Source organism: Eriocheir sinensis, chromosome 6, assembly GCF_024679095.1.
Source record: "Eriocheir sinensis breed Jianghai 21 chromosome 6, ASM2467909v1, whole genome shotgun sequence".
Taxonomy (NCBI): Eukaryota; Metazoa; Arthropoda; class Malacostraca; order Decapoda; family Varunidae; genus Eriocheir; species Eriocheir sinensis.
Genome location: NC_066514.1, coordinates 22992501 through 23002389, shown reverse-complemented (window position 1 = coordinate 23002389; position 9889 = coordinate 22992501).

Sequence of the window (9889 nt, the reverse complement as noted above, 5' to 3'; positions counted from 1 at the left end):
CCTTATTTAGTCTGAGTCTCTCCGCATGCCACCCCAAGGTCACCGACACGAGTGGATTAGGTAAAGTTGGGAGCAAGTAATGATGGGAGTATACGCTATAGCTGCGCGTGACGGCGGTGCTCATCTCCGGCCCATTGTCCCTTGGAGGTTTCGGTACTTACGCAGAAACACCGCGGGAGAGTTTTCTTATCGGGATCTCTATTAGTTGATATTCTTCGACGCTTTCGCCTTTCACATCACTTATTTCCAAAGCCCAAAAATGAGGGTTAAACGCGTTCTCATGAGTTTTCACGTTCACGGTACAGAGGCCTTGTCAAACTATCACCAGGGTTATAAAACTACCCATGGAAATGCCCCTCACAACACCTAAGAAACCCTTGTGTCCTTGGGCGCTGAAATGTTGAAGACTATGGCCTTGTATCTCTCCACCTCAGCCTCTCAGTGCCTTGGTAACCCCGAGAGGCTCCTTGTGATGGCCTGCGAAGACCCTAACATCCACCATAGCTGCCAGGAGTGTTTATTTATTTATTAGTGTTTATATTTCTTCTCGTATTTTCTGTGTGTCCGTATCTGTATCCTGCCCCCTCCCCTTCTTTGTAGCTCCCCCTCGATTTCTGTACATAAAATCTGAACATCTGAATCTCCTTTGCATGACGGAGGGTATGGGAAGGATGGATCAGATGGTAAGATGGTTCCATTAGTTTGGGTAGTTACAGCAGTGGGAAGCGTGGCAGATAGGAGAGACAGGACTAATATTGGGATCATTGGAGCCTTTTAATTCGTTCGCGAGGAGGAGTTAGAGGGAAAGGTTTGTCAGATGATCGTGTTAGTGAAGTTAGCTACCTATAACAGTGAAGAGCGTGGCAGATAAGGAGAGACAGGACGAATATAGGGATCGGTGGAGCCTCTTAACTCGTTCGCGTGGAGGAGTTAGAAGGAAAGGCTAGTCAGATGATCGTGTTAGTGAAGTTAGCTTCCTATAACAGTGGATAGCATGACAGATAAGAAGAGACAGGACAAAAACAGGGATCGGTGGAGGAGATGAGATGAGATTATCGTTAGGCTTCTTCCTATAACAGTGGATAGCATGACAGATAAGAAGAGACAGGACAAAAACAGGGATCGGTGGAGCCTTTTAACTCGTTCGCGAGGAGGAGTTAGAAGGAAAGGTTAGTCAGATGATCCTGTTAGTGAAGTTAGCTACCTATAACAGTGGATAGCATGGCAGATAAGAAGAGACGGGACAAAAATAGGGATCAATGGTGTTAAGTTACTACTCTTTCGGGTGACGGAGATAGTGGAAAAGATTAGCCATTTTTTTTTTTCTTACAACAAAGGAGACAGCTCAAGGGCACAAAAAAAGGAAACAATAAATAAAAAAAGCCCGCTACTCGCTGCTCCTAAAAAAAGCGAATCAAAAGAGGTGGCCGAAAGAGAAGTCAATTTCGAGTCGTTTTAATTAAGCTAGTTACCTTATCAGTGGAGAACGTAGCAGATAAGAGTGACAAGGATCAGATAAAAGGCGTTAGGGATATAATAGTTACCGGTAGTGATTATAGGAGCGATTTTGTGGATGTTTATACTAAAGCCTTTGGTCTATCGGGTTTGGTTTACAGGAGCTGTCATATATAGAGCTACCGGCAGACTCCTTTTGTTCTTATGTTTTTTTATGTATAAATTACCAGCATGCGAGACAAAATAATTCTCGATACACTGTCCATTCTTAAAGCCTTTGATCTATTGGGTTTGGTTTACAGGAGCTGTCTTATATAGAGCTACCGGCCACTTGCAGACTCCTTATGATCTCATGTTCTTATGTATAAATTAATAGGATGTAATGGGACTCTTACGATCTTATGTTCTTATGTATAAATTAGTCGGATATAAGGGAGGCAGACGGGAAGTGAAGTGCTTTACGATAACTCTCAAGGTTGTACAAGACCTCAACAACGCACAGGAATTCGTAGGACCATATAAAAGTCAAATGATAATGGAGTTTTGATAATAGCAGTAGAAAATATAGGGAAACGTATGTATTAAGGCAGCGTCACTATATAGCTGCCCAACCCCTCACACACACACACACAGACACACACAGACACACACACGCCCCAGGATGCAACTTTATTACTCTCTGAAGCCAAACTGTCGCCCTACTTTCCCATAAAATGTCACAGTGGTCTCGCTTGAACTTAAGATCCGCGAACCCTCACGTAAACTGTATATCTACCCTCGCATCAGCTAAGCTTTCGTAGTACCCCCGCGCATAAATTGTCAGGCATCCAACCCTTGCACAGCCCAGCACTCAGTTAGGTACTCTTGCCCTGACTAACAGAGTAAACGAACCTTGTATCCTCGGAGACACTACGCTGGTACTCTTCCTAGGGTGACTTGCCTTACTCCCCGAAGATGACCCCAACCAACACACATCGCACAGCAGGTCAAACACAAAACACATGGTTGGTTTTATAAGACACTCGCTTCTCATATCAGCTATTTCTAAAGGTCAAAGAGGGGATCAATCGGGTTCTAATGCGTGTTTCTTTAGGTTCACGGTACAGAAGAAGGGTCAGACTACCACCAGGGTCATAAAACTACCCCTGGAAATGCCCACAACTCCTACGAAAGCCTTGTCAAATATGTGTACTTGGGCGGCTAAATGTTTCATAATACGACCCAATACGTCCTCCCGCATCGACTATAAGAGTAAACGAACCCATTATCCTCGGAAACACAAAACTATCCCTCCCACATAACCTAGGGACTTTTAATGCCCATCTAAGAGGACTCCAAACACTTATCGCTCACCAACAGAGGACATAACACTCTACGTACTCTCGCATTGACTATATGAGTAAACGAACCCATTATCCTCGGAGACACTAAGCTGTCCTTCACACATAAGCTACGGTGATTTGCAGTGCCCAAGAAGACGACTCCAAACACGCATCACAAGCCAGCAAAGTACAGAACACAACGTACTCCCGCATCGACTATCAGTAAACGAACACTTTATCCTCGGAGACACTAAGATGCCCCTCACACATAAGCTACGGTGATTTGCAGTGCCCAAGAAGACGACTCCAAACACGCATCACAAGCCAGCAAAGTACAGAACACAACGTACTCTCGCATTGACTATCAGAGTAAACGAACACTTTATCCTCGGAGACACTAAGATGCCCCTCACACATAAGCTACGGTGATTTGCAGTGCCCAAGAAGACGACTCCAAGCACGCATCGCCCACCAACAGAGCACAAAACACTACGTACTCTCGCATTGACTATATGAGTAAACGAACCCTTTATTCTCGGAAACACTATACGCTTCTCCTCCCACATAAGCTGAAGTGACTTGCAATGGACCGCGGAGAAGACGCCAACCAAAACGCATCACACATTAGCAAATAACATAACACAAAACGTACCCTCGTAACAACTAGCAGACTCCACGAAACTACCATTCTCGGAAACACAAAAGTCCATATTCTTAAACATTTAGGCGCCCAGGGACACACATCCGACAAGACTTTCGTAGGATTTGCCGGCATATGACCACAGATGTTGCGCCGACTAAACGAAACTTTCCAACTTTCGTAGGATTTCTATGGATTTCCACGGGTACCTGTATGACCCTAGTGGTAATCTGATCTTTTCTCTGTACCGTGAACTTAGAAACACACTCATTGGCCTTTGGAAACAGCTGATGTGAGAGGTGGGAGCGTATGAGAATGCTGAGTTAATCTACCTCTCCCACATAACCTTCAGTGACTTGCAGTGACCCAAGAAGACAACCCCAACACACACACACACACACACACACACACACACACACACCGGCCAAACACAGAACCACGGGAATTCTTTGTGGCGGCGAAGTTAAAATAAAACGCGGAGGTCAGACCCGCCGCGGTAAAGCCCGGTGACTCGCGGCCGCCCATAAACACTCTTAACCAGGGAAACTTCTATTTAACGCGAAAAACCTCCCCGTCGCACGCAACTCCTATTCCTGTCTAACGTGGGGCGCCGCCGCTGCCTGCCTGCCTGCCCCCCGCCCCTCGCCCGCCGCACTGCACCGGGGAGGGAATGAAAGAGCGGCCATTATGGGGTGGTGGTGGTGGTGGTGGTGGTGGTTGGTGAAGAGTCTTTTTCCTATTGTTACTGTTATTATTGTTAGTAGTATTTTATTATTGTTATTTTTAGCATTTTATTATTGTTCTTGTTATTATTATTCTTGTATTATTTTTGTTCTTTTTTCTCTTCTTCTTCTTTTTCTTCTTCTTTTTCTTTTTCTTCTTTTTCTTCTTCTTCTTCTTCTTCTTTTTATTATTATTATTAGTATTAGTATTTTTTTTCTTCTTCTTCTTCTTTTGACTACTACTACTACTACTACTACTAACTACTACTACTACTATTACTACTACTACTACTACTACTACTACTACTACTACTACTACTACTACTACCATCACCACCATTGCTCTCTCTAACGTGATAAACAGTAAGAGAAAAATAACGATAAGAACATCAAGCACTCATGTCTTATCATAATTAAATATTCGCGTGGACCAGCAAGCGGCCACCACCACCACCACAAGCACCACCATCAGCAACACCACAAGACACACACAACAAAAGATGAAGCCAAAACAAAAAAAGTAAATAAAATAAACTCAAAATACAGGAGCAGGTACAGCGAGGCAGGTGACAGGTATAAGGGAACACGTGAAGGTTGTTAATTAGGGCTGTTAATAATGATATAGAAGGTGAGGAGAGTGATGAAAGGGGTCAGCAAGTAGTGTTAATGTTGTAGTACTTAACTGTAGTGTAGCATCAGGTTAGAGGTGATGGTGGTGGTTGAGAGAGCGCCCGTCAGTGGTCTGAATATCGTAGCAGTTATTGTAGACCTGCAATTGGTGTTAGTGGTGGTTAAGTGGTAGGTAGTTAGTGGTGAGACTGCTTTAGTAGTTAACTTTTTTCAACAACAAAGGAGACAGTTCAAGGGCACAAAAAAAGGAAACAATAATAAAAAAAAGCCCGCCACTCGCTGCTCCTACAAAAAAGGATCAAAAGAGGTTGCCGAAAGAGAGGTCAATTTTGGGATGTAGCAGGATAGAAGCGACAGAAGTGGTTAATATAAGGTTAGCAATGTGGTGTTAGTGCTATTGGTAAAGTTAGTTAGGAATATAGTGTTTGTAAGTGACCTTTAACAGTGTGGTAGATTTACGGGTGGTGGTGGTGGTGGTGGTGATGATGGTTGAGATGGTGATTGTATGGTTGTGGCTATGGTGGTGATAGTGTTGTTGTTGTTGTTTGTGGTGGTGGTGGTGGTGGTGGTCTATAACTGCCGTTCCTCACTCGGGTCACATCCACAGTTTTGACGGGCGAGAAATGATCGGCTGGGCGTTTAATTGCGTTTCCCGCCATAAGTCTGTGTTTCCTGAGACGTTCCTTGGCGTGGGGAGGAGGGCGAGGGAAGGAGAGAGAGGGATGGCGGTGCGGTGGGACTTCGACAGGGACGGTAGAAATATAGCGGATAGGAACTGAATGAAAATAGAAAGAAGGGAAGTGAATGGGAGGAAAAGGAATTAAAATGAAGGTAAAATATGACAGGGAAGGTAGAAATATAGCGGATAGGAAATAAAGGAAAATAGAAAGAAGGGAGGTGAATGGAAGGAAAAGGAATTGAAATGAAGGTGAAATAAGTTTAGAGAAAGAAAGAAAAAGAAAGGGAAGGGGAAAGATTATATAGGCAACGAGTGAGGTTTTGAGGAGAGGTTTTGATGTTGTGAGGGAAATAATGGTTTAGTGGATCGAAACTAAAAGAAAATAGAGAGATTTGAGTTTTTGATGGAGAGAGAGAGAGAGAGAGAGAGAGAGAGAGAGAGAGAGAGAGAGAGAGAGAGAGAGAGAGAGAGAGAGAGAGAGAGAGAGAGAGAGAGAGAGAGAGAGAGAGAGAGAGAGAGAGAGAGAGAGAGAGAGAGAGAGAGAGAGAGAGAGAGAGAGAGAGAGAGAGAGAGAGAGAGAGAGAGAGAGAGAGAGAGAGAGAGAGTAGACAAGTCATATAAATAACTGAAGAGCTTGAAATAAAAGGAAAATTAACGAAATGAATGGAGAAAAAGAAGAGGAAGTAAGGGAACGGAGGGGAAGGGAAAAGAATAAGGAGAAAATAAAAGAAAAAAAGAAAAAAAGAAAAGACATATGACAGGATAGAAATAGTGAATACATGATCGGAACAAAAGGATAATAGAAAGTTTTTTGATACTGATGTTCAGGGAGGAAGGGAAACGATTGTAACTCCAAGCTTCTACATGGGATGAATTTTGTGTTTTTTTTTTCTGTCCTTTTTGTATTTTCCTTCTCGTTCAGTATCTTCACATAACAAGTCCCTTCTTCCGAGGTGTGTTGTTCCCTTCATTGCAGCTCTCTTATGTCCTTTCCTTTCTTCCCTTCCTCAGTAACCTCTTTAAACTTTGCTAATACAACGTACCCTTCTCTTCTTCTCCTTTCCATCCCTTTCCTTTCCTTCCTTTCCCTTCATTTTTCCTTCATTTCCTTCCCTTCACTTCCCTTCTCTTCTCCTCCTTTCCATCCCTTTCCTTCCCTTCTCTTCCCTTTCCATCCCTTCCCTTCCCTTCCCATCCCTTCCCATCCCTTCCCATCCCTTCCAATCCATCTCCTTCCATCCTTTTCCCTTTTCTTTCCTCCCCTTCTCTTCCTTATCTCTTCCTTTCCTTTCATTTTCCTTCCCCCCCCCCTTCCTTACCCTTCCTTTCCCTCTCATTCAATCTCTTTTCTTCCCTTCCTTCACCCTCCCTTCTCTTTCCTCCTCCCCCCCCCCCAGTCCTTACCCACGCCTCCCCATGCCTCTCCTTCCCAAATTTGCCCTTCATTCCCTTCTGTTCTTTTCGCTTCCTTAGTCTTCACTCATTTTACTTCCCTTCCTTTCCCTTCTCTCGCCTTCCATTCGTTTTCTTCCCTTCCCTTCCTTTCCATTACCTTTCCAACCCTTTTCTCCCCTTCCCTTTCCATCACTTCTCCTTCCCTTTCCTCCCTATTCCTTCCTCCCCCCCTTCCTACCAACCTCCACTCTTTCCCCAGTGACATTTTTCATAACCTTATTCGTCTCCTCCTCCTCCTCCTCCTCCCTTCCTTTCATCACGTCTTCCTGGCGGCTGACTGGTGGCTGATTCACGTTGAGAGAGAGAGAGAGAGAGAGAGAGAGAGAGAGAGAGAGAGAGAGAGAGAGAGAGAGAGAGAGAGAGAGAGAGAGAGAGAGATAGAGAGATAGAGAGAGAGAGAGAGAGAGAGAGAGAGAGAGAGAGAGAGAGAGAGAGAGAGAGAGAGAGAGAGAGAGAGAGAGAGAGAGAGAGAGAGAGAGAGAGAGAGAGAGAGAGAGAGAGAGAGAGAGAGAGAGAGAGAGAGAGAGAGAGAGAGAGAGAGAGAGAGAGAGAGAGAGAGAGAGAGAGAGAGGGAGAGAGAGAGAGAGAGAGAGAGAGAGAGAGAGAGAGAGAGAGAGAGAGAGAGAGAGAGAGAGAGAGAGAGAGAGAGAGAGAGAGAGAGAGAGAGAGAGAGAGAGAGTGAGAGAGAGAGAGAGAGAGAGAGAGAGAGAGAGAGAGAGAGAGAGAGAGAGAGAGAGAGAGAGAGAGAGAGAGAGAGAGACTGGACTGGTCGGAGCCTTAATATCGATCCTCTCCCTTTTGGCAATAAGTCAAGATTAACGACTCGATTCATATTCCTTTTATCTGCGTGACGTGGTGGTGGTGGGGGGGGGTAGGGGGGGGTTACATGAGAGAGGTAATGTTGAAGGTGATTGAGGTGGTGGTGTTGATGGTGGTGATGGAAGTGGTGGTGGTGGTGGTGGTGGTGGTGATGGGGTTACATGAAGGGTGGTGTGGGGGTGAAGAGAAATGGTATAGGTCTAGTAAGGGGAGGTGATGAAGGTGGTGATGATGGTGGTGGTGGTGATGGTGTTGATGGGGGTAGTTGAGATGTTAAGTGAAGGAACTCGTCTTAAGGTGGTGGTGGTGGTGTTGAGGGAGATGGTGGTGGTGGTGAGGACAGATGAAGGAAGGTTGTCTGGTGGTGATGATGGAGGTGGTGGTGGTGATGGTGATGATGGTGGTGATATGATTAGATGAGAGGCGTATTTAATAGAGGTCATTTGGCAGGTGGTGGTGGTGATGGTGGTGGTGGTGGTGGTGGTCCTGGTAATGTTGGTGTTGATGTTGGTGTTGGTGGTTGTGGTAGTGGTGGTGATGGTGGTCGTGGTGTTGGTGATGGTGGTGATGGTGGAACTGGTGTTGTTGTTGGTGGTGATGGTGGTGGTCTTCGTGGTGTTGGTGATGGTGGTGATGATGGTGTTGGTGATGGTGGAACTGGTGTTGTTGTTGGTGGTGATGGTGGTGGTCTTCGTGGTGTTGGTGATGGTGGTGATGATGGTGTTGGTGATGGTGGAACTGGTGTTGTTGTTGGTGGTGATGGTGGTGGTCTTCGTGGTGTTGGTGATGGTGGTGATGATGGTGGTGATGGTGGAACTGGTGTTGTTGTTGGTGGTGGTGATGGTGGTGGTCTTCGTGGTGTTGGTGATGGTGGTGATGATGGTGATGGCGATGGTGGAGCTGGTGTTGTTGTTGGTGGTGGTGATGGTGGTCGTCTTCATGGTGTTGGTGATGGTGGTGATGATGGTGTTGGTGATGGTGGAACTGGTGTTGTTGTTGGTGGTGATGGTGGTGGTCTTCGTGGTGTTGGTGATGGTGGTGGTGTTCGTAGGATTACCCGACTTGTCACAGGGAAGCAGAGTCTTACAGGTCTCCCTCCCTAAGCCATCCTTTGTGTCACCCCCAAGAACTACACTCACCCACAAGTCTTTCCTCACGAGCTTGCCATGAACTACTATTACCATTTAGTGACTACATCCAAGACATTTAGATCAGTATTATAAGACACTTCCACTTCTTCCATCAGCTATTCATAAAGGTCAAAGAGTGGGTCAGCCGGGTTTTAATGAGTGTTTCTTGAGGTTCACGGTACAGAAGAAGGGTCACACTACCTCCAGGGTCATAAAACTACTACTGGAAATGCCCAGAACTCCTACGAAAGCCTTGTCAAATATGTGTTCTTGGCCAGCGAAATGTCTTATAATTTGACCCTTAATTTCTCCGTTAGTAATAGCTCGGCGCATCCAGAGCAAGTAGGAAGAGTAGTTACAAGTGAAAGGACGTTGATTATACTCGTAGAAGAGGAGCGTATCAGGACACCTCTCCTCCCGAAATTGACTTATCTTTTGGCCACTCCTCCTAATTCTTTTATATGAGCAGTAATTTGTGGGATTTACTTCATTAATGTTTTCTTTTTTTTTGCCCTTGAGCTGTTTCCTTTACTGTAAAAATATGAGTTAAAATCCACCATCACCACCATCACCAACACCTCCACCAGTACCACCCTTACGACCCTCACCAACACCATCAACACCATCACCACCACTACCACAACCACCAACACCAACATCAACACGAACATTACCAGAACCACCACCACCATCAATTTGAACACCGACACCACCACCACCACCATCACCACCACCACCACCACCACCATCACCACCATCACCACCACCAAATGACCTCTATTAAATACGTCACTGCTATACTATCCTGACTTACATTTTCTTTATTACTATCGTGGTTCAGCTAATGGGAAGGGATCGTGAGGGGCAAATTGTTCATGCTTACACCTCCATTACCCCATAAATCACTATTATTATACAACAATATCATTATGAATTCTATTACCCCCATTCTGTCATTATCATATCCATTATCCATTCAATTACCTCCATGAGCAGCTATAGCATTTGCCCTCAAGCTTACCATTATCTTTATTATA